Raw genomic sequence first — 14,116 nt, 5'->3', positions numbered from 1 at the left:
ATCAAGCAGGGCCCAAGCACCAGCCACCCTCCTCACCTGATGCATCCACATTGCAGGTGAGCAGCAGTAAAGGACTCAGAGGACCAAGAGCAGAACCTGGAACCTACACTGTTCTTCTTCTGCTTGTCTTGACCAACAGTGTTCTCTGAGACCAAAGAGCAAAGAGATATCTGCAGTCCTCTGGTGCTGTTTGAGCCTTACTACCTCATCAATTCCTGTTCCTAAGCAGGGCTGCACAGGCACGTCTCAGCCAGCAGAGCTGCTGGAGCTTGAAAATACAAAACTACATTCCTGAGGGCTGCATGGAAAAGAGGCTCTGCAGAAACATCTCCCTGCCAGCAGATTAAGAGAGGTGCTTCCATCACCCAGGGAGTTCCAGGCAAGGGAGACACGCACTGACAGTGCAACTGCCTGCAAAACACTAGGGACAGAGCTAGGGGAGGGACGCAAGAGTGACACTTCTCTCCCTGGCTCCTCCCCAACAGCTCTCTGCAAGTTGAATTAGGGAGGGGGGCTGCATGGTTAGGCAAAGCCTCCTCCAGGAGGCGAAACAGCAACCCAGCTGGCTGCTCCTCCCCAGCACACTCCATCACCCGAGAGCATCTCTGCAGGGTACTCTCGGAAGGAGGTACCCAGTCCCCGTCAGCAGCTACCTGTCTGCAGGCTATCACGCAAGCAGCCTGGCAGGCAGAGCACAGCTCTCTCCCCACAGCCTGCTGCAGCAGGATTTGTTTATGTGTCTGCAGCTGCTCTGTGCCTTCGCCATGGGAATCCAGGCTGAAGCTCCATCCCCTCGCCGCACAGCCCGGCAGGCACGGGGCTGCGGGGGGCACGAGCCCTGGAAACGGGCCCGCCGGAGCAGCAAGCCGCATTCCCAGCCTCCGCAGTGCCTCCCCCACATCCTGCCTCCAGCCCTCCGCTGGGGGTAGAGAATGCCAATCTCGGGTTGTAATTTTTCCAAGTTAAAAATAACCCAGTAGTTTAGCAAGAGAGAAGCAGCAGCAGTGATGCAGGGGGCTGTGCAGTCTGCAAGCTCACTGCGAGGCAGCACGGCACACATTCTCCTTCCCAAACAGAGGCTGCGGAGAAGCAGCTTCCCAGCTCTGCTCACACAGCTACAGAAAACAAGACTCCTCCAGCAACCCATCAGGAGAGGCTTCACCAAGTGATCTTCATTTCAGAGCTACCATAACACTCCACCATGGGGGAAGAGGACATAGGCCCCACACTCCTGAGCAGGATGAAGGAAACAAGGGGAAAAAGGAGAGAACATAGAGGTCCAAATAACCCAAAGTAAGGGAGCAAACATCCATCAGGCAGGTACACATGTCCAGGACAGGCAGAGCATCACACCAACAGCCAGCCCAAGGGACACAGCCATGCTGCAAGCAATCTTCTGTTCTCAAAATATTCTCATTTTTTAAAAAAGAAGGTGGGGGGAATGAACTGTGTTCTCTGTGGGGCCAGGGGAGCCCAGAGATCTGCTGATAAGGACACCAAAAGCCCATGGCAAACCTGCAGTACCTTCCCAAGACACCCAACTCTGCCACCCCACAGGCAAACAGGCAACAAGACTGACAGGCAGGCAATACATCACCACAACCTCCTTGCCACTTGCTCCCTTGGAAAGGAATATGGTGATGCTGCACAGCATTCCCCTCCAAAAAGCCTGTTCAATACCAACCTTCTGCTCCCAAGCTCTCAGCCCTACAGCGACAGCCTCATCAGAGACCCTGGGAGACACCCGGGCTCGTGCTGCTGCCTGTCCACACAGGATGCTCTGTTGGCACCCAACAAGCAAGAGTGCACACGCAGGCTGGATACAGCCCCTGGTAATGCAGCTTCAGTCAGCTGCATTTCATGACTCTCATGACAAGCTCACGTGGCAAAACCAGCAATAGCTCCTTTTTGGAGGGTTTTCAAATGCAGCTTCTAACCCAAGACCATAACTACAGTGACCTTCAGCAGCTGCACAGTGCCAGAGGGCTGAGCACCAAGGGCTCACTCAGACTCTAATGAACACAGTAGTGAGAGGGACAAACAGCACAAGGGAAGAAAAAGCAGCAGAACAGCTAAAACCCCTTCGGTTTGTTCAGAGAAGGCATGTCATGAACACAAAGCCATGCCTGGCCATTCCACAAGCACACAAAGAGAAGCACTCCAGCTTGCTGCTAGAGAGAGGGAAACCACATCTGAGCTCACCAAAAATTGTATTTCCCTCATAATCTTCATGAACAGCCCGAAATGAGGGGACACACTACTCCCGTGTGGCACAGGCCTTGCAAGGTGGCTGTCTGCAGAGCAGGGATGCACCCAGTGTCAGCTGTACCCCCTTCCCCATCATGGGGATGCATTCAGCATCAGCTGTGTGCTCTTTCCCACGTCATCATCCTGCTACCCTGGTATGCAGGAGCGAGATAGGTTTCTCAAACCTACTGTGGCTGTTGCCTTCTGATCTGCTGGCCAAAAGTCTGATTCCAAACAGTTGCTCATAAGCCTCAGGCAGTGTATTTTAATCCTCAACATCAGCAAGGCAAAAAAACAGAGGAAAACCAAACCAAATCGCTACAATGCAGTACCTACACAGTCAAGAGAGAAAGGAGACAGGCCAAGCTTGCCCAGACTCATAGCTGGCACCCAGCAGGCTGGACTCCCACAGGGACAGGCATTTGACCACCCTCAGTGCCAAGAGGCAGGACTTCATGGGCAAGGGTGCACTGGTGTGCAAGAACATGTGCAGCATTCCTGCACACACAGGGGTCCACGGAGGCTCCCTGCAGAGCAGTATCCCACCAGCACAATTCATGTGCCTTGTAAAGAGCATCCTCAGCTCAAGCTCCTGACACATCAGCAAAGCCCACTGCACATCAGTGATGTAGCATTTTCCAGACCTCTGCTACCCACTGAACACAAACACGGTCCAGTGTGGCATCCAATCCAGGCCACCACACAGCTCAAATTAACTGCCCTGTCTGTCAAATCTTAACAAGCCATTCCTCCATCACCAGTGCCAAATTTTCCTTCCACTTTATTCACCAGCCCCAGCATGCCGACCAGCAAGCCAACAAGAAAGGACACGAGTGGAATGTCCAGGGAACAGACAGTGACAATGGCCATAAAGCCTTCCCACTTCTTCCATCACACTCCCAGCACCTAATTTCCTACTTTAAAATAAGAAAAATGCAATATCTGTACCCCCATGCTACAGGAGTCCCGAGTTCCAAAAGCCAATAAAGCCTATGGCCAAGTGTCACTTTCACAGCAGCCTGCACAACTCTCCCACCCCACTGACACCCCCGTGCAGGCCAGAAGCAGCCAGCTCACAAGCCTCTCCTGGCCCGTGGGAGTCAGAAGCTCACTGCTCAAAGCAGCTCAACACAGTGGCATAACCAGCCTGCTGGCAACCAAAAAGATGCCTGGTGGGCAACTCCTCTTAGCCTGGGACAATTAGTTCACCCAACCTGCTCCTCCACAAGGCAGAGAGCCTTGCCTCTCAAGGCAGGTGTGCTTCAGCTGCCAAGGAGGCTGTGGAAGGCCTCTGGTCAGAGTGACAACACAACCCTAGCTACACTTTAGATGGAAATGGGCAGAGAAGCTGCGAGGACACACTCTCAGTGCTGGAAGCAGGCTCTCTTCCCTGAAGTGCGTGGCTGTTACCCCTGGGTACAGAGAATTCTAGGCTTGGCTCCTGCTGGCTTCCTGGACCAGCAGTCATGAGGAGCCAGACTTCCCAGTGGTGTAAGAAAAAAGCCTCTGATGAATAACTGGACTCAAGGGAGCACAGGGGTTATTGTCAGCTGCTTCAGAGGCCTCTTGCATCAGGGCAAAACATCCAGCTGCTCTCCAGCCACCCGGAGGGATATAGAGGTTTCAGCAAAAACCAGCGACCTGTGTGCACTCTGCACATTTTCCTGCTGCCTTTTATGTCTCACACACAAGTGCTCAAAGCTTCACTTAGCTGCCCAAGTCCATCTCCAAGGTCACTGTCCCTACAAAGAAGCCACCAGGCCCATAATTTAACCTTTATTAGTAAGAAAGGTGTGCAAAAGCCAGCCCAACCAGTAGGCCTTGACAGCTAGCCAGTTCAAAGAACATTTTATAAGGTTTGAGAGCTTTACACCAAACTCATGCTACCCCAAGGCAGATGGCCAAAAAATGAGATGGCATTCTTGAAAGTACAGATCTTCTCCTCTTGCTGTTGTTAACATCCTCCACAGTGAACTCCAGCTGTCAGAAAACAGCTTGGCCACACTGCAAACAGCTTCTCAGAGGCAATCATAACCCTTTGTGCCTCTATTTTCTACTGCTAGAATAGAGACAAAAAATCAACATTGACATCCAGGCTACTGAGAAAGTGAACACACAATGCACTGCCAGACTTGGCTGTAGAGATATACAAAAGACACATCTGACACCCTGAGCAGATTTTGTGCTGAGAAGGCACAGCAACACCGGCCACAGCTCCACATAGTGATGGAGACCCCACTGCAGATTCCAATTGTGCTGAAAATAATTTCTTCAGGAATTTCTGTCAGACTTCAGGAAAGTCTGCTCCAATTGAAGCTCTCTGCCACAGACCTTGACACTGGATAACTCTTACCCCTGCCAGTCATTCACCTGATGTCCCCACATCCCTGTTTGCTCCTGTTATCTGCTGACTAAGAAATTCCCCATTGGTCTCCTGTTATAACCACAGCAGAGAAAAAAGGTGAAAGAAAAAGTTGGTGCCCCCCTGCCAACCTCCTGCTTCATCTAATGAGTACCCCACAGGAATGTGTCCAAGGAAAAACATCCAAGGAAGTGAATGAAACATGGCCAAGACTCCAGCAGCTGGGCCACAGGAACAGAGTTAGCATTTCAAACAAATTTCCAGGCCCTCACAACAGGATGGACACCTCTGCTTTGCCAAATGCCTCGTCTGAGCACAGGTGGCAGAGTGGCAAGGGATGTACAGTGCCAGCCTTGCTTTGCCTACCATGGCCACATCTCAGACCACAGCTTATGAGCACAGGCCTTGAAGGCTGATCCCAAGGTGCATCTCAGTGTGTGAAAAGTGAGCAGCTCTTCTTCAGGCCAGGCAGCACTTCATCCTGGTCCTAGGGAGCTCAAAAAACAGGTGATAAAGGAAGCTCAGCTTGGTCTGTGCTCTCACACACAGTGAAGGCTGGGGGGCATAGAAGGAATCTCCAGGAGCAAAAGGACATTTTGCTACACTGCTCACTCCCCAAGCACAGGACAGCTCCAACACCAGCTTACAGAGGCCACCTGACTGACGCTGCCCTGTTGGAGAAGAGCTCCTGCACCCACGCAGGCTGTACCTGTCCCACCAGCATTGCAAAACCAGGCCACCCACTCCAGGGCAGGACAGAAAGGTTGGCTGGCAGACCCCTGCCTGCAGCAAGGGCAGGTACTGGGGGAGCCAAGCTGTTCCTCAGCACCCAGAAAGAGAACATCCTAAATAACCACAGTCTGAGAGTTTTTGTATGTTGTAGGGAGGTCCCAGAGCTCATGGCATCTGTTCTGCCTGCACATCCTAACAAAATCTAGCAAACCTCATTCCAAAATAGCAACAGACAAAATCTGCTCTTGTCCAGGCCTGAGAAGGTACTTTGAGAGAACAGTCTCCAGAGTTCAGATGCCATCCGTAATGAGACATGCATCTCAATCATCTCTGTTTCCTTGCATTCATCTTTTACACCATCCCAAGAAAGACTAAAGTATGGGAGGCTGAGAGCAGTGCCAAATAGAAAGTCTTCAATTCCTCTTGTGCAAATGCTTGGGGTTCAGTGATGCCAATTCCTCAGCTACAGACAATGCTTTAATACACTTGGCTAGCCCTTTTAAATGGTGAACACACAAAGACCTGCCCAGACACACTGCAAGTAAAACACTACCAAAAGCACATATGGAGAGGTAGGCCCTTTTTGCCTCAGCTCATAAAGCCCTTTAGTCAGAGACCAGCTCAGGGAACAGTGAAGAGAGCATCAACCTTGCCAGGCTGGAGAGCCACAGCTGCACGAGTAGGGAACACACGGGCAGGAGGCTTCCTGCCAGAGGATGCCTAGTCACTGTCACTAACACTGACTGCTAAGTCCCATCTTTGCAATGTCCTTTTTTCCAAACAGAACTGGAACCCCAGGGCACACCAAGCCTCTTCCAAAAGCACATAGGCAGAGCTGCTGTGGATCTCTCCTGGACTCAAGCTGCATTCACTCGGGGCACAGATACAGGAGATGCCCTGGACACATCTGGCCAACCAGCACCATCATCACAGGGTCAGCCAGCCAGCAGGCAAGCACATGGCATCAGTTGCATCAAGCTACCAAGAAACTCTTGCCCCTGTTTGCCTGGCAGGTCTGTAGACATCAGTCTCCTCTGACATGCAGCAACGTGGAAGCCAGCAAACCCTGGATAGAGCAGGAAAACACAGCTCCCACAGACCCATGTCCTAGCCCACTCTTCCTGCACATACCTGTCCAAAGTCCAAACCACAATGGTTTCCATATCTTCTCTCCCTCTGTACTTGGATAAGCCACTCATATTCTGAGCCCTTCCTTCAGCAGGCATCTCTGGAGGAACAACCATGCAACAAGGTCCAGAAACCCATTCTGCTCTGTGTCTGTCTCCTCCTTCCAGCTAAGGGGGAGAGAAAGAGCAGGAAATAGAGCTGGATCCAGGAAAGGGTTTAAGAATGTTGTCCTCAGCCCTAATGCCCTGCTCCACTCAGCAGAGCACGCAATGGAGAGCCTGTCTAGAAACTGGAGAGCAGTATCTGCAGATAACCACATTTCCACACACAGCATGCCCTGTCAGATGGGGGTACAGCTGTACCTATTCAAACACATAGGTCCTACAACCTGCAGAGTCACACCTCAATTCACCTGAATTGAAATTACAACTACCAAAGCCTCAAGCAGCCTGTGCCCATAGTGACACACTCCTTCCTTTGCCTTTGGGATTCAGGACCCTGGTTCTCACACTCAAAGCACAGTGTGGGACTGACCTAACTCCAAACCAGCAATTTTATTCTCTGATAGAAACTCTCACCTTCCAGAGCAAGGAGGTGGAGAAGTCACTGTGACTGGCCCACAAATCTGCAATTGCAAATCTCAGCACCTTCACAGAAAGCACAAGCCTGCTTCAGCCAGCCTCCCCGCAACATCACTGCACTGCAAACAGAGCACAGTCTCTGCTGTCTGCGGTGGAGGAGAGAAACCTGCTTTTATGTATGCACCAAAGTGCATGCTGGGAAAGGCTCAGATACTCTGGTGAGGGGCACCCTGCAGGGACTGAGAAAGATCACTGAGAAACAGGGCTTTGCTTGCCCTAAAGCAACAAGCAGAGAAGCATACAAATAGGAGCGATGGGCTGTGCATCGCACACCCCACTGCACTCCTTCCGAGGCTGAGCAAGCACAGTGCACAGCAAGAATGAGCCAGGCATTTAATTAAGTAATCAAAAATGGCTCTTTTTGGATCCTCAATTAACAGACATCGAACACTTAAACTTCATTTTATCTAAAGTATATTCTAAGTTCAACCAAAGCAGATGAAAGACTGAGGGTTAAAAGTGCTCTGTGCATAAGACCCAGAGAACTCAAGGCAGTGGCTCACATAAAAATAGCAGCTTTCACAGCACATCTATAGCAAAGCACTAATGTTTATTCTTGTATCTAGGACTAATTTTAATTCTGCCTCAATGCATATATATAACAAGGCATTAATGTTTCTTAAAGAACCAATATTTCACTTACTTATACATCAAAGAAGTGGAACTCCCCTTTGCAGCACCCTCATTCGTGCACGTAGCTAATTGTAAGTGTTGGAACTCACTTTCCATGGCAGCCATACTGTCTAAGTTGAAGTGCAAAATGAAACTACGTCCACAAAACAAATACCTATTTCCAGTGCAATAGAGAGGGAGCACAACTCCCAGCAGTGGTTGCTAACAGGGAGGGCCTGATACCTAAAGTTCCTCAATTAGTTAAAGTCCTGCTTCTGCTTTCAAAGAAATGGAAATGAGGTATCTCCTGGAAGAAGAGATGGGGGTCTTACTTCCCAGGGAGTTTTAACACCAAAGGCAATAAGTTCTTTCCTCACACGGGTCCACTGACAGCCACAGGGACACAGCTTCCCCCAGCCTTCCGCACCAGGCTTTTGGCTGGGGTCCCCCACACATGCCCATTGCCCTTCTCACCTATTTTCCTGTGCCAGAGCTCCCAGGCTGTAATTCAAACACGTAATTCAGAACCACATTAGACAGTGAATTAAACAACCTTGCCCATCCACTGCCCACCTGCTCCTCCCTTGCAACAACAGGCACATTAACAGGACATGCAGCCAGATCAGGTGCCCAGAGTAATACCATCCTGACCTCTGATACAGTCTCCTACTCTAATGCAAAGCAGGGCTCCACAGATCCCCCACTTTTATAGAAACATTTAGAAAATACTCTGAAAATTGACACTGCCAAGCATAACTTTTCTCTGCTTTCAGCACAGTCATACCAAAAGGAAACAATGAATTACCTGCATTTCATCCCAGACTTCCCTTCACAACTGAGCCAAATGGCAGAGAGAACCAGACAAGTGCCCAAAGGCTTCAGAAGAGATCTAAACTTAATCTGGCCAGGAAAAACACAAACCAAAAAATTCCCAAACACCACAGTAAAACAAACCACCCCAAAACAACCAGCATAAAGTTTTGGAAAAAGTGAGACTGCAGAAGGTATGCTGTACCTCAGAGGGCAGACATTCATAATCTCATGAAGCAGCATCCCTCAAGGGGAAACCAGGGCTGGAAAATATGATGGCCACCCCATGGCCAAGCCAACATCTCACCCTCACAGTAACACCCGCACTCCCTGAACCATACTCAACACACCTCTGCACATTTCAGTGCCCACATGAAAAGCTAAGAGGGACTGGGACTTGGTTCCCATGCTTCTCATTTTCTTTTCTGGATTGAAAGACTGTTTTGCTCCTGTTGGAGCAAGATTTATACTCACTACAGGCTGAGAACACCTTGGAGACAACAGGCTGCAGTACGGAAACAGCATGCACCCCTTCACCTCAAGGCAGTATTTCCTCCACAGAGAGAAGGTCCTCACACAAAGGATGTGTCAAAAGCTTTGTGAGTGACCCCCCCAACTGATGCTAACACAACCCAGCACTTCTCTAAGCACTGGGCCCAAGGGCAGCACAGAGCAGGAGCTCTACACTCAGGCACAAACTCTCCAAGCTTTTAGCTGACTTCCAAAACAGCCAGTTGTGCTCAGGCATTCCCTAGAGCACAGTCATAACCTTTCCCCAGACATCTGCCAGGAACTGGTCTTTAATATTAAAGCCCAGCCAGAGGGTCTCAGGTATACTCTAATTCTTAGTCTGACTGGACACAACCAACATAACAATACTTAAAATTATTAGCCACATATTGGTGGATTGCTAGGCTGCATCCCAGATTTTTCCATATAAGGGAAAGTTGAAGGCATTGTCCTATCACATGGAAAACATATTACACCAGCCTGAGATATTACGAACAAAATCAGAGTCTCCTCATGTCACAAGCTGACACCAGAGAACCACATTTTTCCCTTTTTGCCGCTGGATTGGTCAGCTTTCCCCAGCTCTGTTATTTCACCAGGGGCTGGGGCTGGATGATCACTGGAGGCTGGGACAGGCATTGCCCAGTGTGGCACTCGTAGTAGGTGGTGTGCAGGGCACAGCACTTACTTAGAGGATTTTGGTCCCACCACACTTGGCAACACAGGCACTGACATCTCTCCCATAGTCAAGGGTAATTCTGTTTTCATGGGGTTTTAGGGTGGTGAGAACCCATCACACAAACCCTGCATGTCATGAACACTCTGCCATAGCAAACATTGTTGCCCCACTGCACACAGGCCCTTCATCCTGACCATCTTCTCTCCCCTTGACAGTGCTTGTTGGCCTCCAACAACCACTCTGCCTCTGCTTTCACAGACCAGGGAGGACCACCAACACCAGAGGCTAACTCCACTGTCCCAAGCAGGAAAGCGGGCATAAGCGAGGAGAAATGTATTCACTGCTACTTGCAGGAGCAATGATAAAAGCCCTCTCAAGCGGCCCAAGGCCCAGTGAGACATCCAACCACTGAGCTTGACAACGTGTCTTTAAGACCCCCTCAGAGCAGCCTCCCCACCACGCCTGCTTGCAGGAGTCTGCCTTCCCGCACCAAGCGCCACTCTCAGCACCAGGCTGATCAGTTCTTCCCCCTTAGTGAGGGCAAGCTTCTCCTGCACACTGATGAGGACGGGATCAGCTCTTATCTGTGCAAAGCCCAGACAGGGCAGGACACTACAGCAAAACACAAAGGCCCACTCTGGCAGCCTCTCAAAAAACAAGTCTCACAAAGTCACTCGGCTAACAAAAAACAAGTTCACGTGCTTGTACAAAGCCCTCTTGAAATAATACAAACCACTACAGTGAAATTCTTTATATTATCCACCTGTAGAAATGTATGTGTTTGGAGAAACTCTTGATGAAATATTAAAGATCACTCAAGGAAGACTAGATCTTAAAAATTATTGTGATTACACTTTTGAGGTGGAGAGGGGGGGTAGAGATTTAATTGCAGCTGAAGAAATGCAATAAAAAGCAATCAGGAAAACTAGACACTCTTCTGAGAGCCTCATTCACCAAGCCACTAGAAATCAACAGACCCCAAAAAGACCCACAGTACTGACCCCTGGGTCTAACACTGGAACACTTAGGGCCAGCTGCTCAAAGACAAGCAGCATGGTCCCTAAGGCCACCATGCAGGACAACAGACGAAGAGGCAAACTCAAGCCATTAAAAAGGCATATACTACTAAACTAGACAGCAGCAGTCAGAACACAGTAACAAGGCCTGACAGCACCTACCATTAGAGGTGTGCATTATTCACAAGGATAAAGACTGCAAGAGCTGCCTTAGTGTCAGATTCACACAGGGTACCCACAGTGGCCTGCAGCAAGGGGCTGCAACTGCCTCCTCAGGGACAGGGCAGCCTGTGTTTCTGCTGGGAAGAATGAAAATAAAGGAACAGCCAGGAATAAACAGCCACGCCTGCGGGGTGGGCTTCAAACTTCATCGAAGTGCAAACAAACCAAGATCACTCATTCTCTAAGTCCTCTCCTTGACTTCAGCTTTTGTTTGAAGAATAAAAACATGTACTTCAACTCTGCTGCACAAGGCACGCACATAAATTTTGACAGAATCCAGCTCTCCTAGTTACTGTATTTTTCAGCTTGAAGCACTTGAGGGGCAACATTCAATAAGCTTCACCCCACTGCTGTCATGCTGCCCATCTCTGCAGTGAGGGCAGTGCAGCACCCCTGAAGGACCTGCAAGAGCAGGCAGCTGTACCAATACAAAGACACAGGCTGAATTAGCATTCCCAAAACCAAATTTCTACTTTGTAGTGGAAAAGGAAGCAATTTTCAGGAAAGGAACCCAGAAGCAGCCCTAAACCAAAACCAACCCAGCTCAAGGCCAAAAGCCTTGGAAGAGAAACAACCTATTTACTCCAGGAAGATTACTTTATTGCTTCATACTTCAACAGTTTGACCAAAACTACAATTCCTCTGCAAAGGAGCACAGCACAGTTCCTGCATGAAGGAGGTAAACAAGAGACAAAGAGAGGCAAGACGGCACCCCTTCCCATACCACCACCTGAACAGGGCCCAAAAGCAACAGCAATACTTCACAGCAGAGAAAACACTCTCTGAGAGCTCAGTGTTTCTGAAGCAGCCCTAAACCAAAACCAACCCAGCTCAAGGCCAAAAGCCTTGGAAGAGAAACAACCTATTTACTCCAGGAAGATTACTTTATTGCTTCATACTTCAACAGTTTGACCAAAACTACAATTCCTCTGCAAAGGAGCACAGCACAGTTCCTGCATGAAGGAGGTAAACAAAAGACAAAGAGAGGCAAGACGGCACCCCTTCCCATACCACCACCTGAACAGGGCCCAAAAGCAACAGCAATACTTCACAGCAGAGAAAACACTCTGAGAACTCAGTGTTTCCCCTCCTCCAGCAACACTCTAATCCAACTGACTCCACAGCATTTAAGGAGATACTCTGCAAATGAAGGGGTCAGGAATAAACATCTAACAAGACAACAGCATCTTTCTGCCCCCCAGGAGCCCCACGCCAGGGAAGGCAGTGCCAGCTGAGGGGTGCTGGAGGCTTCTACCCAGTCTCATCGGACACTACACAAGCACAGCCAACCATCTCCATCTGTCTCCCCTCATTCTCCAACACCAACAACATTTGCTGCATTCCCTGAGCAGGACGTAAACAAGAAAAAAGACTGGGCTTTTGGCTAGAAGCATCCCGACTCCCTGAAAAAACAAAGCAAGCATTTTTCATAGCAAAATTACCAAAATACTCTACCATATCAAAGGCCAGCAGCAGACCAGGCAGAAGCAGCTCTGCATGTGCTGAGGCAGCCGGCCTGGACCCGCGGTCCCCGACTTCATTGCGAGTTCAGTGTAGTTGTCAGCAGGCAAATTGATAACCAGAGGGAGACCCACTCTCGGGCGGGTGCGCGCTCGCAGCAGCAACCCGAGCTGACGATTTTGCTTCCTCCTCCCGTATTTGTGTGCGTGTCTCTCACAGCCTTCACCCTACAAACCTCATTGATCAAGGCTAAAATCCACCTCCATCACCAGTGGAGCCACTGGCGAGCACAGGGGAACCCCGCGGCGCGGCCACCGGCACGCAGCGGGCGCTGACTGCGGCGAGACGCGGCTCCGCCGTGACCGCGATGCCTCGGCTGTGACATGGCTGCGATGTCACAACTGATCCGCGTCCGCTCCGCGCGCAGCGGGACGGAACGGCGCTGACAGGGACGGGCCCGTGGCCCAGCGCGGTGGGAGCGGCCCTTCCACCGCATCCCCCCCGCACCCCGGCTCGGCGGAGCCGGGCAGCGGGCGGCCCGCACCCCGGGCCCTCCAGCGCGCAAAGGGACCCGCTTCCCCCCGACCGCCAAGTTTAAAGACTTAATTATTGATATTCTTGAGCACCGCAGCCGGGATGCCAGAGGGGAACTGTGCCCGGCGGGTGGGCTCCGGTGCCCCGCGCTCGGGGGGGGATCCGCTGCCCCCTCCCCGGCCGGGAGGAGCTTCGGCGCAGCACCGTGGGGAGCCCGCCCCGCCTCCGCTCCCGGCCCCGCACTCCCCGGGACCCGCCGCCGCTGCCGGGGGCGCGCCCGGCCCCCGCCCGCCCCGCGGCCCGCGCCACCGCCGCCGCGTTCATTCATAGCGCCGCCCTAGCGCAGCCCCACCGCCGCGCCGGCCCCGCCAGGCGGGCGAACCCAAAGTTCGAGGCAGAACTTACCCAAAATGGCTCCGCAGCCGCCCCAACACAAACAGCTTTTATTTGGTGAAGTTTAGCCCAGCACCCAGCAAGGACACCCTAACCTCGCTCGGGCCCGCCCCCGCAGCGCGCCCATTGGCTGCCCGGAGCCGCGCGCCGCCGCCCATTGGCGGGCCGGCCCGTCAGCCGCGCGGCGCTCGCGCCAAGCTTGGCTGCAGCGCGCCCGCCGCTCGCTCCATTGTGCTCCTGTTTGCACCGAAGAGAGGGCGGCGCTGATTGGCCGCGCCGCCGCCCCCACGCGCCGCCGCCCCGCCCGCCCGCTCCACGTCCGCGCCCGCCGAGCGGTGCCCGGATGTGAACGGCCCGGCCCCGCGCCGCGCTCCCTGCCGGCGCCGCCGCCCAGGCCCGCCGGAATCCTCGAGGTGCGAAGGCGCCCGCGGGCGGCCCCGCACGGAGGAGTAGCGCGGGAGCGGCCTCAGAGGCCGCAGGCCCGGAAGGAGGGAATGCCGCTCCCCAGAGGGGTGCTCCGAGAGATGGGCTGGGAGCAGGCTCAGGGCTTGGGCTGCGTGACCCAACTCTCCAAGGAGAAACTTGGCGTGGAGCAACTGGCAAGGCTGGGGTCCAGCACCAGTTAATGGTGAGCCAAGCCCGCCGAGGTGGGTTTTCCATTGGAATTCCTCACAGCCAGACTTCCTTAGGATGCCTGTTCCTGGTCACAGTGTTGAGGGCTTTGCACAGTAGCCACAGTCCCTCCACCTCAGCACCCTGCAGCTGGACC

At 52.1% G+C, this 14,116-nt stretch overlaps 1 protein-coding gene across 8 annotated transcripts in view; it reads right to left on the bottom strand.

The window, feature by feature from the left end:
* The window catches only part of CHD6 (chromodomain helicase DNA binding protein 6), a 98,958-nt gene extending 85,365 nt beyond the window's left edge, over nt 1–13,593 (bottom strand). For all 8 annotated transcript variants that reach the window (XM_039699498.1, XM_039699503.1, XM_039699504.1 and 5 more), the window contains exon 1: nt 13,360–13,593. The gene's annotated coding sequence lies outside the window, so the exon portion shown is untranslated. The remainder of the gene's footprint in view (nt 1–13,359) is intronic.
* Between the last annotated feature and the right edge of the window lie 523 nt (nt 13,594–14,116).

Source organism: Passer montanus, unplaced genomic scaffold (genome assembly GCF_014805655.1).
Source record: "Passer montanus isolate IOZ18808 unplaced genomic scaffold, ASM1480565v1 scaffold136, whole genome shotgun sequence".
NCBI classification, from domain to species: Eukaryota; Metazoa; Chordata; class Aves; order Passeriformes; family Passeridae; genus Passer; species Passer montanus.
The sequence above is the reverse complement of the archived record's forward strand: the minus strand, read 5'-3'. Positions and strand labels throughout refer to the sequence as shown.